General features: G+C 44.1%; 1 protein-coding gene across 1 annotated transcript in view; it reads left to right on the top strand.

Moving 5' to 3' along the window:
• The first annotated feature begins 11765 nt into the window (after positions 1-11765).
• The window catches only part of tnni4a (troponin I4a), a 99314-nt gene continuing 98265 nt past the window's right edge, over positions 11766-12814 (top strand). The window contains exon 1 of the mRNA XM_079494433.1: positions 11766-11820. The gene's annotated coding sequence lies outside the window, so the exon portion shown is untranslated. The remainder of the gene's footprint in view (positions 11821-12814) is intronic.

Here is a 12814-nt window from a genome sequence, read left to right on the forward strand (position 1 = left end):
GCTGTGTGTCTGTAGCGCATGGAAGGAACCTTCTCTCTTCTTCTCCTCTTCCTCTTCACCGGGGGCAACGTCATCCAGCACAAAGTCACTGTGTTGAAGACGTGAACATCAATCTCATCCTTGTTGCTGTAGGTCTTCTCTTTATAGAAGAACCCTCCAAAGGAATAGACCTTGTCCTCCACTGGTCCAGCAGAACAAGCACAGAAGCGCTGGGATGTCTGTGGTCCTCTTTTCAGAGGCACTGACCAGTTCAGCATCTCTATCTCGAGTTTCTCGTATTGGCTTTCTTTGTCTGTCTCTTCTCTGTCTCTTGCTGTTAGTCTCCGTCTCTATCTGCTTATCCCAAACTCTGTTCCTGTCCAACTCTCTGGATGTGAGCGACATCTTATATAGGCTGACACAGCTGTGGTCTGTTGTCACTCACAACACAAACTGACGTCATGCATGTGGAACGACACTGATTTGTGCAGGTGTTCTGTCTTCATACGCATTCATTATAACAACACTCTCTGTAGCGTAGCTGATAACATGGACACGAAATCCACTGTTGTTATTCCGACAGCGGACAGACACACCGCTAGAAGGCCAAGTCTAACAGAGGACAGACACACCGCTAGAAGGCCAGGTCTAACAGACACACCGCTAGAAGGCCAGGTCTAACAGACACACCGCTAGAAGGCCAGGTCTAACTGAGGACAGACACACCGCTAGAAGGCCAGGTCCGACACCTCTCTTCCCGGCCGGTAGTTGCGGTGACGCACAGAAGGAATTTGAGGGACAGGGGCTGGAATTACAAAAGGGCACCATTTTTGAGGGGTGTTTGTTTTTAGTTCAATGTTTGTTTTAAAAACGCCATTGACGATGCAGGGAAAATGTACGTCATATTGTCTCTTTATTGTTAATGGCATTTAATGTTTGTGTTGGCACCGTTTGTTTTACATCACCATTACATCACCTAATCAACATGAGTTACTTTCATATATTAGCGCCCCTCACTTCACACAGGTGTGATTTTATTATTTTACATTTATTCTCCGATGTAGAGGAATATCTCCTTTTAAACACTAGGATTATACTGAGGAAAAATAAAAATAAATAACTGTTTGTTTGTTTTTTGCAACAATTTTCTTCATTGTGTTGAGGAAATGCAGAGTCAGATCACTCATAGCAAGGATAGAATTCTGGATGAGCAGGACATGTGCAGCATTTTGTACAAAACGGGCCACTCCTGAAGACTTTGGAAGGCAATCTTAGCCAATCAGTGTAGAATCTGAGAAATCAAACAGACTCGTCTTGATCACATGACTACAGAGATCATGTATACCGATTTGCATGACATTTGGATGAAATCTGTGCGACTAATATAAACAATGTGTTTTGCAGAAATCGGCCTCATGGTGGCGCTATAACCGGCAGATGTGGAGGGATGCAGGGAATCTTTTTTTCCATGCCTCTAGGGAGTGCGCATACAAAGTTGTACACAGAACGATGCAGTTATAGGTAAAAACAGGAATTGCTCTGTTATAGCGCCACCATGAGGCTGGCTTGGAAAATAAATTGTGTCATGTCGTCCTCAGCCTAGTGGAAATGTATAATTTCACGGAAATTGCACACTGTGTTTGTGATTTGTGGCATTTTGTTCGAAACGGACCAATCATGTGAGCTTTGGAAGCGAATCTTAGCCAATCAGGAAGGAAGATGGGAAATGGTGCAGATCCGTGTTGATCACATGACTATGGAGATAGTGTATACCGAATTGTGTGGTGTATGGATAAAATGTGTACGAGTAATCTACAGAAATGTGTTTTGCCTAAATCGGTCTCATGGTGGCGCTATAACAGGCCGTTGAGGAATATTTGGGGCAGAGGTTCGTCGTTGGCATCCAGGGAGTGTGTGTGCAAAGTTTGGCATGGATCGGGCCAACGGTGCCGGAGATTAGCTGGTAACAGACGGACGGAAGGAAGGAAGGAAGGACGGACGGACGGACGCACACACACACACATGGACGGAGTGCAAAACATACTCTCTCCCCATGCCTTCGGCCTGGTGGAGACAATCAAGGCAGCTAGAAATCCAATTCAAACCTATTTAGGTTCATCTTATGGTGGTTTGCCTGAAAAGAAATCTTTGAAATGTTTCATAGTTTTAGAAATATAGTGCTTTCAAATTTGAGAAATTCACAATGGGGCTCAATGGCAGATATTGGCACGTCAAAAAAGCACTTTCATTTGAGCACCTAAATTCAGATTTGGGCACCGTAGCATGTGGTTTTTAAGTGGTGGGCCTGGGGTCATCCTAGGGGCTAGAAGGTCCAGGGAAAGGCCTACATACTCTCCAAGAGTTGGGAAAGAACATATCAAGAGAGTGGAGTGGTAGGCCCTTGGATTGACCAGTGGATGCAATGTACCCCACTTTGAGGTGTCACGTCTTAGGCCTAGATTTAGGGTAGGATTGAACCAGTCGCCCTGTAGCCATACAAAGGCATAGGGTTCCCAGATTGTAAAATGTTGTTCCTCCATCTTGGGAGAGTATGTAGGCCTTTCACTGGACCTCCTAGCCACTAAGATGACCACAGGCCCACCACTTAAAGACCACATGCTAGGGTGCCCAAATCTGAAGTAGGTGGTCAAATGACCTGAAACTGAAGCAATTCAGTAAAGGTCAACGCTTCCTCATGGGGTCATTTTAGGGCCTCTAGTAAAGGGTAAAATACTCTTCTTGGTTGTGGGAACAACATATCCAACGATGAGGACCCCAGGCCCAAAGATGTCCCCCTGGCAACTGTTTCAACTTTGGGTCAGCCTACATGTAAAAGTGCCTAAAGTTGAAGGGCAGAGCTTCAACTTCAGCTACCCAGTACCCAAGGTTGAAGCACCCTTCAACTTTGGGCACTGGATAGCTGCAGTTCATTTGATCATCAACTTTCAACCTTGGGTCAGTCTACATGTAAAAGTGCCCAAAGTTGAAGGTTGATGCTTTGGGTCAGTCTAATAAATAACAATATAACTATGAATCTACTACTGGTGTTTATAATGATAATCAATAACAATATAACTATGAATCTACTACTGGTGCTTATAATGATAATCAATAACAATATAACTATGAATCTACTACTGGTGTTTATAATGATAATCACTAGCTTCAGTTTCAGTTCAACTTTGGGCACTCTTAGACGATTGCTTCGGTTCCAATTAATTTGACCACCTTCTTTCAACTTTGGGCACTCTGCCTCAGTTTCAGTTCATTTGACCACCTTCTTTCAACTTTGGGCACACTGCTTCAGTTTCAGTTAATTTGAACATACGGCTTCAGATCCGGGCACCCGGGCCTTGTGGGCGGGGAGTGGGAAGTTGGCGGAGTTGACCCTTCGACTTTGGGAACTCTGAACATACGGCTTCAGATACGGGCACCCGGGCCTCGTGGGCGGGGGGTGGGCGGGAAGTGGGCGGAGTTGACCCTTCGACTTTGGGAACTCTGAACATACGGCTTCAGATACGGGCACCCGGGCCTTGCGGGTGGGGAGTGGGAAGTGGGCGGAGTTGACCCTTCGACTTTGGGAACTCTGAACATACGGCTTCAGATCCGGGCACCCGGGCCTCGTGGGTGGGGAGCGGGCGTAGTTGTACGAGCCCCATTCCACTTCGGGCACTCGGGCGGGTGCCCGAATCTGAAAGTGGTGCTGCCACCCAGTGGAGGCACTTATATGACAGGGTCAGAATCTGAAATCCGGTAAGTTCCCCAGCTATCCTCAGGGAACGACAGTTTTCTACCTCCGGTCTGCATTGAGGCAGGATTCCAGAGAAGAAGGGAAGATGTAACCTCATTGTCAGCTCTGTAGCAAACTGTGTTCTTCTGGATCGGACTAGTGAAGAAACAGGGGGAAGGTTGTCGTATATTAGAGAAGTTGATGGGTGGCTCTTCCAAGACAAATTTTGCGCTCTCATTAGAAGGCATGCGTAAGTGCCATCCAACTGTCTCAGAGCCATAGAGTAGAATCGGCTCAACGGTCGTCCTAAATATTCCTTACCTATACAGGCACGTGTTAGTCCGACATGCCGTTAGTCAGACTACGTGGCCGGCTAAGACTCACCCGTGGCTTCCACGTGCGGTTAGGGTTATTGTTTGGGGATTGGATTAGTATGGAGCTCTATGGTTAGGGTTATTGTTTGGGGATTGGGTTAGTATGGAGCTCTAATATAAGGGTTATTGTTTGGGGATGGGGTTAGTATGGAGCTCTATGGTTAGGGATATTGTTTGGGGATTGGGTTAGTATGGAGCTCTATGGTTAGGGTTATTGTTTGGGGATTGGGTTAGTATGGAGCTCTATGATAAGGATTATTGTTTTGGGATTGGGTTAGTATGGAGCTCTATGGTTAGGGTTATTGTTTGGGGATTGGGTTAGTATGGAGCTCTATGGTTAGGGTTATTGTTTGGGGATTGGGTTAGTATGGAGCTCTATGGTTAGGGTTATTGTTTGGGGATTGGGTTAGTATGGAGCTCTATGGTTAGGGTTATTGTTTGGGGATTGGGTTAGTATGGAGCTCTATGGTTAGGGTTATTGTTTGGGGATTGGGTTAGTATGGAGCTCTATGGTTAGGGTTATTGTTTGGGGATTGGGTTAGTATGGAGCTCTATGGTTAGGATTATTGTTTGGGGATTGGGTTAGTATGGAGCTCTATGGTTGGAATATTGGGTAGTCAGATTTATCAGTGTCGGATTATTGGGACGTCAGACTAACGCTACACACCCCCAAACTGCCTGCTTCTTGGCAACTGGCCAGTTCTTTGTCTAAAATATATTACAGGTGCATCACATTTTTGGCATCGTAACACAGAAATGCCTCCAAAATAATATTGGGCTCTGCAGCCTGGCATCTCTACTGTGCGATGGTTTATAATGAGACAGGCATTTTTAGATGAACACAAAGTCCAAACACCTAGCCCACAATCCCATATGCTCCGGTAATTGATTTTGACCACACTAGAATCTGGAGTCTCACAGTACCAGCATCAATGACTAATTGAAATGAAAGAAATAAGAAGAAAAAAAGGATGCCCGGGAGTCAATAGTTAGCTGCTTAAATTAACTTACTTGTGAAAATTGTACGAGATGTGATTACCATTTTATAAGCGCTTCTGGCATCGACATGGTGCTGCAGAGAAGCTCATGCATAATGAAGCTTTCTGTAATTGCTAGAACAATATTAATGTAACTCCCTTTAAACTTGTAGGTTTTTTTCAGGGGAAATTTGATGGACATGGTCAATTGTTGGACAGATTTCCATTTACCGGTGCTTCCGAACTACAAACTGTTAGGTGGAAGCGTTTGAAAAGTGTGTGAGCCAACAGTCCGTCTCGAGAGACTAACGCAGTGGCAACGCAGAAATTGTGTGGGGAGGATTAATTGGCCTATAACGACAACTTTGGGAGAAAGATGGAGGTAAAAAATAATTGCTCTAAATAAAATAATATAAATATATACATAAACAAACACAGGCGTGACACTTATCCACCTCTACTTCGCTTCAGCTTCTTCCAACATGAGGCCCAGAGCTACCGCATATCGCCTCTTTATCATGGGCTGCCAAACCTGCACTCTGCATCTTTCCTTTTTTAATCACGGAGGGTCGAATGGAGAGGAGCCCAACATATTATATTTCAGTTTATGACTGCGATTTATTTATTAATGATTATTTTATTTTTTTTGCACATAAGCAAGCAAACGCACGCTGGTGGCCAATAATTATCACGAGCCCATCGTTGCGGTTGAATCATGCATCCAAAGCTATTGTAATCTCTGTTATTCTTGCCAACATCTGCTGATGATGCCTCAAGGTTAAATTTGCCTCCAGGGTAACTATAGTTGTTGAGCATATGTTGTTGTTTATGAGATGTGCTGGAGGTTCCAAGAAGAAGAAGAGAGAGAAAAAAAATAGCCTTTCCTGGAAGGAACATGATTGTCAAATTGTTACAAATCAGGGTGTAAAAAAAGAGAATATGTCACCCAAGAAAGCGTATTAATATTATACTTTCACCTCAGCGCCGATGGTGTCACTGCAAAGGCCTAGTTGCATTATCATCTGTTGGTGATAAATATGTAAAAGAAAAAATATAGTACAGACAGAGTACAGACTTTAAAAACTGCAATTTTGGTAGAATTATGCCTCCAGCCATCCTATCCGAAGCTTGAATAATTCTTCCACTACCGTAATAGATGGCTTCATTTTCCCTGTGTTGCGCAAGTTGTGGGCAGCTGCGCCACCTTTGCCCAGCAGCAGGTTGCGTTCCTTTTTCTCTCTCTCTGTGTGTGTGTGTGTGTGTGTGTGTGTGTGTGTGTGTGTGTGTGTGTGTGTGTGTGTGTGTGTGTGTGTGTGTGTGTGTGTGTGTGTGTGTGCGTGTGCGTGTGCGTGTGTGTCCACGAGTATACCGTATTTAAGAAATAGACAGCAGCTCTGGTCCTAAACAAAGAGAGTCATTGCACACCAGCAGCAAGGAGAATGATGATACGAACAAGCAAGGCTGTTATTTCACATCAAACTTGCATTTTGGTGCATGGTGCCTCATTCATACAAGTTGATGATTTAATTTGTGTTGAAAACTCTGCCTCGTTTGGGAAAATAATTACTTCATCGCCTCGATCGCACTCAGTGTGCATGTGCTCTTAACATAAACAGCAGTTGAGATGAATGTGAATTCATCTTACAAAATAATCGCTCCCGGTGTGTTTGGACCACTAGGATTAGACATTTAGTGCAGTGGTTCCAAAAGTGGGGTCCGAGGACCCCCAGGGGTCCTTGATGGAGTTCCAGGGGGTCCCCAGCTTGATAGTTTGGAACCAAATGGACCCTTATGGGTCTGTAACTCTGAGAGTGTACAAATGGAACCAACAAACTGGGGGTCCTTGAAATGACAGTGAAAATCACTGCTATAGCCGCAAAAATCTTCTCTTATGGACGGTCCCTGGCATGTATTTTCAAATGGGGGTCCGCGGGCTAATGAGTGTCAATGTGGGGGTCCTTGACATGAAAAAGTTTGGGAACCACTGATTTAGAGGTTAGGTTTAGGGATGCATACATGGGAAACTGGCGGCCCGGGGGCCACATGCGGCCCCCACCTTCACTTAATGTGGCCCTCAGGTTCATATCAGAATACTGATATAATATTGGTTTCAGCTGTTACAATTCCACAACATGCAAACATGACCGCTTTAATTACTTCAGTCTAAATTAGTAGCTCAATGCTCAACACAAGTATAATGAAAGGCATTTGAAATTACATAAAAATGTAAATTTTCAGGATTCCAATTCTAAAATAGCAAAAAATAATTCAAGATTTCAATTCGAATATAGAAAAAATAGCAGATCTTCAAGCTCAAAACGCGTCGCAGTGCAACGCGTTTTGAGCTTGTAGATCTGCTATTTTTGCTACGACAGCAATGTGGCCCCTCTGGAGTGAGTGTGGAAATATAGTGGCCCTCTCCATCGTCAAAGTTGCCCACCCCTGGATTAGAGTAATGCCTGTTGTATCAAGGTTCAAAGTTGTGCTTTATTGTTGTCATCTTGTGCAGATGGGCTCATCACCATGTCGGCTTGTGGTGGACATTTGTATCAAAATATATATTATTTTTGCCATGGACATACAAATATGACCAGAAGGTTTCAGAGCTATAGCGCTAAATATAGGCTATAGTCCTGTAGTCCTCAAAGTGCAGGGTTGAGGGACCTTCAACGTTCCTTCAAGGTATTTGAAGGTAATATATGGACCATTACAGGTCCAAAAAATAACAATAATAAACGTCTCGCCGTTACAGGCAGTATGTCACAGAAGATGCAGACAAGAAATGGTGGCGTGGAAAACCCACTGTGTGGTGGACACGTAACAAGGTGTTTGTTTTGCCAATCTCTCCAGGTAGCCATGCAGGTAGCTAGCTACCTTGTTACTCCAGCTAACAACCAAGTGAACGTGTCTTTTCCCAGTGAATAGTCAGGGAATAAGTCTGCATCCTTCCCACGTTGATGCACTATTGACTATAGTCTTCCTTAAAGCAAACCAAAAACAATAAACGAGGAGCCAGCAGAAAGCGAGTGGCCAGCTATCCTATAGAGCGTCGCAGTCCCGCCTCCTACCCTGGACCAGGAAATGAAACCCAATGCATTTTCCTCATAGACATTTCTTAAAGTATTTATTTAAAGACGGTTACGCCGCGGACAAAGCCAACTCGAGTCGTGACAACTCATGACAACACAAACAATATTTTGGACCAAACAAATAATTAGAAAGAAGAAAAAAACGTCAGGTTACAACACTTTTTTTGTTGTTTTTCTTCTTTGTAATTATTTGGTCCAAAATATTGTTTGTGTTGTCATGAGTTGTCACGACTCGAGTTGGCTTTGTCCGCGGCGTAACCGTCTTTAAATAAATACTTTAAGAAATGTCTATGGGAAAAATGCATTGGGTTTCATTTCCTGGTCCAGGGTAGGAGGCGGGACTGCGACGCTCTATAGCTATATATATCCTTGTGTTATTGACCAACATGGTGGATTTATTGTTGTTTAACGAAAGACTGGATGTGGGTTTGAGGAAAGGCGAAATGCTGTTGTTGCTGTTGTACACGTTCTCACTGCATGTGGGATTGTTTTTGTATCCGTTGTCATGGAAACTTAGCTGCTACGCAAAACTCCTCTCCTTGTGTCTTTATAGGTAGTTAAACACAAATCACTAGTCGTGACAGCCCTAGAGTGTATACACATGTGTACACATTGACATTTGTACACTCTCAGAGTTATGGGGGTCCTTGAAAATAAAATAAAAAGAACCACTGTACTGGTACTGTACTGGTACTGTACTGGCAATGCATAGTGTCATGAAACAGTGTCATACATATTCTGAAGAACACCGGCAGACTGACATTCAGCAATTTGGTCTCATGATCAAAATAGGAACAATTATAATGTCATGTTAGTATTGTAATACAAAGGTGTGTGTGTGTGTGTGTGTGTGTGTGTGTGTGTGTGTGTGTGTGTGTGTGTGTGTGTGTGTGTGTGTGTGTGTGTGTGTGTGTGTGTGTGTGTGTGTGTGTGTGTGTGTGTGTGTGTGTGTGTGTGTGTGTGTGTGGTGGTGGTGGTATTGGGGGGGGGTGGGTACTTATGTGAGCTCTGACTAACTAGCCGGTGACAGAAGAAATAACAGGCCGTCCTCGGGTGGGGGTGGGGGGGTAACATCTTGTGCCAAGGACAAGAATGCCACCTGCCGAGAGATGTGGTTCAGGTTTATGGATGTGTCACTGTCGCCTTCACACACACACATGCACGCACACATGCACGCAGAACACAATCTCCTTCCACCTGACTGATAGCTCACCTCTCCGCCGGGACAAATCCGCCCTGCCCAATGCCACGCCTCTGTGCTCGTTCATCATAATGACAGAGGGAGAGAGGGGGGAGAGGGAGTGTGTGTGTGTGTGTGTGTGTGTGTGTGTGTGTGTGTGTGTGTGTGTGTGTGTGTGTGTGTGTGTGTGTGTGTGTGTGTGTGTGTGTGTGTGTGTGTGTGTGTGTGTGTGTGTGTGTGTGTGTGTGTGAGAGAGAGAGAGAGAGAGGGAGAGAGAGAGAATGCATTCTCTGTCCCTGTGGTCTGGGGCCCACTGTGAGGATATTATCTGGGCCCCCAGATAATTGGCAAAACAATGAGATCGTAATGATAATATTAAAAATGTGTGTGTGTGTGTGTGTGTGTGTGTGTGTGTGTGTGTGTGTGTGTGTGTGTGTGTGTGTGTGTGTGTGTGTGTGTGTGTGTGTGTGTGTGTGTGTGTACTGTGTGTGTATATATATATATATGCCATGGTATTTCTGCCTATTTTTGGCGAGTGACACCATGACAAAGTGTACATCAGGGAAATGCCTCGCTGAGATATGGGGGGAGGGCACAGATTGTGTTCCTCTTCAGACGCGAGACAAATGTGCTGTTCTCCCCGTCGAGGTACAAAGACATTCATTGTTCTTGTCATCGCACATATGGGGAGCTCTCACGTGAGGCCTAATACGGTGCAGGCTGCCATCCAGAACATCTCAGTCTGCAGGTATACCATAATGATAATGAGAGCATCAGTGAGATCGAGGCCTACATCAATGACAGCCACTACGCTGTAAGAAGATACGACAAGCGCGACGGTGTGCTGGCTGGGTCTATAATATTAAAACGGAACCTGAACAGGCTGCGGAAAGCCGGCTCTGTTGTCGGTGCTACTCTGGATGGGGTGAAGGAGGGAGCAAAGGTGAAAACAGGGAGGACACGGACAATAACCCTATAGCTGACAATAAACCTTTACTGTACATGTTATTTATTTAGATGGGTTTTTTGCATAGTACTGTACAGTATTATGTAATTAAATGTTCTGATGAATTGAATATGAAGGACCCTAATGGAAACAAGTGTTCTGGGGTTTTAAAGACCTAGTGAAATGAAAAATAAGTTTCTCACACTTTTAGACCATACATGCAGAGTCATCATATGGGCATCCCTAACAATGGATGCCAAAACAATGGGAAAATGTCAATTTGTGTGTATTTTTTATATCAAAAGTCCATAAAAAAGTTACTTCACAAAAGCGTGATGCATGATGACGTGTCGAGCCTCGCATGAATTAAAATGAATCTTGATTTCATTCACCTGTTTTATTCCCCTCTCTGCACGTCCGTCCAGCTGCTTCTGATTACAGAACTACTCCGTTTTTAATCCCATTCAAGGTGACATCCAGACAGTGTATTGCGCATTTCAAACGTAATCAGCACACTAACATATCTGAAAACATTTTAGGTTAGAAATAAGCCATGAGCTTTGCTGCTTGTCTCTCTGTGACTTTGTAATTGCTATATTTGCTAATCAGTTTTCCAGTGTGATAGGGCATGGTCCAGTACAGTTTTGATAGTAGTGCAAAGAAGATCATTGTGAAGCAATCATTACTTACTACAACCTGTGTAGTTTATGTAGTCTTTTTTAATATAGGCCGCCTACTGTATATATTTGATTGTATGTGGGTATTTTTGCATGCTGTATTCTAGAATATATCCCTTGACATGGTGGAGTCCAGGCTCATTAGCTCAGCTGACTACAAAAGGCTGCCAGTGCCAGTTGACTTCATACTGTGCTTTGGGTGGAGAGCTGGACACCACCATGCCAGATGTGCTTTTTGAGCTCATTTCCTTTTTGTTGTCTTTGTAATACTTTGTATTAAATATACCTTGTCGTTGCACTCTACCATGCCTCTGTATACTACGGTAATTCCAGCCACTAATTGGGCCATTCTCACAAGTGGTGTTGGCTCATCAGCTGACCTGGGGGCCATATGGCAGGGGGCTAGTGAAGGGGGGGGGGTTAGATAGCATATTATGTACAGTATAGCCCTAGCATTCTATAGTGTATACTTATTATATAGTTTCATTGTCCAGATAAGCTACTGTTAGACAGATGTTAAATTCTTATAGCTTACTTAGGATCCTTGATTGACTATTTCTATGTATTTGATGTATTACCATGTGTTGTTCTTGCTTACTGTAAATCCCTCTGGATTAAGTCTGCTAAATGCCTAAATTGTAAATAAAACGCAGGCAGCCAGATAGATGTCAGCAGAGGGATAAGGAATCATCTCGTTACACAAGCAGAGACGCAGCTGTGACTAGAGGGCAGCACCAGCTCTCCAGCAGCTCCACCTGCAAGTCGTCAACATGACGACGTCCAGCTCTGGACGTGAGCATTGTGTGGGAGCAGTTTCAGGAGGAGGAGATGAGCTAGACGATCGAGGAAGGCTCCGACGGAGGCCAGGGTGAGGACACTTCTGTTCTTCTTTGTGTTGGTGAATAAATACACCTTGTGCTGTACAGCTATAGCGATAAGGGAACTTAAGGCTGAGGGAACATAATGCTGAAGGAGCATATAGGGCTGAGTGGCCATGGCTATGACCCCGTACAGTACCTGCTACCTATTTCTGTAATAAATATTTCACAATTTACACACACACACACACACACACACACACACACACACACACACACACACACACACACACTATAATATGCCAAAAGAACAACAATGGATATACTGTATATAGGCTATATGCGCTTGAGGCCTTGAGCTCACTTCATACCAGAGTATGTTTGGCCCTTTCCTTACAGAGTCTGTGTTGTGAATTATCTCCATGCTGTCCACATGGCAGCCTCTGGTGGACATTTCCCTTGCTCTGCATCCATAATGAGACACATGTGTTTGCCATCACACCACTTAACTCATTAGCCAATCACAGTCGGGTGCCCTCACTCAGTTCCCAGCCTTCACTCAGGCCACATGCAGCACATGCACTTCTCACTGAGTCTAGTAGTCTACAGCTTCAACCCAGGCAGCCATGCGTACTTTACAAATAAACCATGGCTCATGATCAATGGAGAAATAAACGGATAAGTTAAAGGCGTAGTGAAACGGAAATGGTGGACATTTTATTTTGAAGTTTTAGACGGATTCAAGTTGAAACACCACTCTGAAGTTTCTGAACCAATCAGAGCGTTGCATCCCTTCAGGCGGTGGGACGGTAGCTAACGCTATACGCAGTACGCATGGTTTGTTTGTTTACAAGTCAGATAGTCGGCCAGCTGTACCAGTTTACTGTTATATTGCTTATTTCTACCCTATAATGTTTTCAGATACATATTTTAGCGTGATGATTAAGTTGAAACCGAGTAATACACTGTCTGAATGGTATCTTGAATGGGAATAAAAATGGAGGATTTCTGTAGCAGCAGTAGCAGCTGTGTTGGACGGATGCG

This window comes from Electrona antarctica (genome assembly GCF_951216825.1).
Source record: "Electrona antarctica genome assembly, chromosome: 23".
Lineage (NCBI taxonomy): Eukaryota > Metazoa > Chordata > Actinopteri > Myctophiformes > Myctophidae > Electrona > Electrona antarctica.